The sequence below is a fragment of the Lolium perenne genome, chromosome 5 (genome assembly GCF_019359855.2).
Source record: "Lolium perenne isolate Kyuss_39 chromosome 5, Kyuss_2.0, whole genome shotgun sequence".
NCBI classification, from domain to species: Eukaryota; Viridiplantae; Streptophyta; class Magnoliopsida; order Poales; family Poaceae; genus Lolium; species Lolium perenne.
In genome coordinates this window covers 193,662,394-193,664,196 of record NC_067248.2, presented here as the reverse complement: position 1 = coordinate 193,664,196, position 1,803 = coordinate 193,662,394, and positions in this window count along the sequence as shown.

Below are 1,803 nucleotides of genomic sequence, written 5' to 3'. Positions count from 1 at the left end.
GCAACATCGTTCATATCGCATATTTGGATGTATTTATTTAGAAAATGTATCTAGATATATCATAATTTGCAACATAATTATGAAATGGAGGGGAGCACAAATCAAATGAACAGTTTCTTTTGTGACTAAGACTCTCAACGTACTCATTCTTCCCCTCCGAGAGTCATACTTGGCGCTGAAATAAGCAAATTGACACACTAAAAATGTGTCTTGATACATGTGAGTCAGCACAAGTATATTATGTAGTAGAGAGAGTGCTCAAATAATCTAATTGCGTCTCCTTTGACTCCTTGGGCCGGAGTCGTGTGACATGCTGCACGTATATTATTCAAGCATTCAAGACTTTATTTCCGCATCTTCAGAGACGTGATTCGCGAAGGCAAATGCGATATAGGTCGTGGTTCTCTTAATTTTATACATGTAGTTGTAGACAATAAAACAATTGTTGGGAGTATCACCGTTGTCACAATTGCAGGAACCTACCCCACTCTTACGCGATAGGCCGCCGGCGTGCTTACCCCAGCAAAACGGACAGGCAAAGACTTCCGAGCGCATGTCGTACGGTACGTGGGCACACCGACGCGTGGACCCTCAGTTCGTCTCCGTCCTCCATTACTTTGGACCATGCATGGCTCCCTCCATGATTAGCCGATCCGGCATTACTCGTAGCATCACAGCAGGCCGAGAGCAAAGAGCCAACCAAGGTTTTGTTTGGCATTTAACCACCAGTCGGCTGCTGTCATCTTCGGCCCGGCTGGACGGCTCTGGTTCATTCATCGGACGTACTTGCCGTTTTGTTTGCCGGTTTCGGCCGTTGCGCGAACCGTTGGAGAGTGCTGACATGTTTCGCCCTGGCTACACTACGTACGAGTTTGGGTTTTTGATATCATGTGATCATTTTGCCTTTTGTTTCTTGCGATCGACGAGATAAGGTGGTTAGGGGCGTCACATCTCTTTCACACGCGTGGCTGGTGCTCTGAGATGTGGTTAAGATCCGCTTACACACGATTGATTTGTGTGGCTGAGGGTTGTACGTGTACTTAAGAGAGCTCCGCTTTTGTGTGACCAATTGTGACGTGAAGTCCAGCGAACCATGGACCATTGGGAGTTTCAGTGCTCGCCACATTTCACAAGCATTTTCGGCTCTTTCCATATGTTTTCGATAAAGGATACTTTATTACTTTTAAGAAGCAATTACATCCAGCTTCTGCATAACCAGGATGCACACAGCCGTTTAAGAGTCTGAAGTCACAAGAGATAAAAACTAGGCGAAATACATATCGAAACGATGAATCATATAACGCCTAAGGGGAGGGTGGGGTTTCAATCCGTAGACTATGCTGCCACCCATGTAGGGAAAAACTCTTTCCATATGTACCGGAATTCTCGATTAAAATAAACCAACGGACATAGTAAAACACAGTAGTTTCTACCCAACGGAAAAGTGAACGTTGGAGGAGTGACCGCCGTAGGATGCTGAATCGACCCAGGGGAACGGTAGCCGAATGCGCCAAGCTAGCGGAGTTCCCGAGTGCGATAACTGAAATATCAATCGCTGGCTGGTACTGTCTCGCCGGTCTCCTCTCGTTGCAAAGAACACGGCTAGAAATATCTAAAATCAGGAGATAAATTTGGCAAACAATAACTGCAAATATCTAAATATAGGGGATAAATCTGGCAAACATAACTGTACATATATCAAAATACGAGATAAAAGGAACTTCATAATGTAGGAAACGTTGCATAGAAAACAAAAAAATTCCTACCGCGAACACGCAATCTAAGCCAAGATGCAATCTAGAA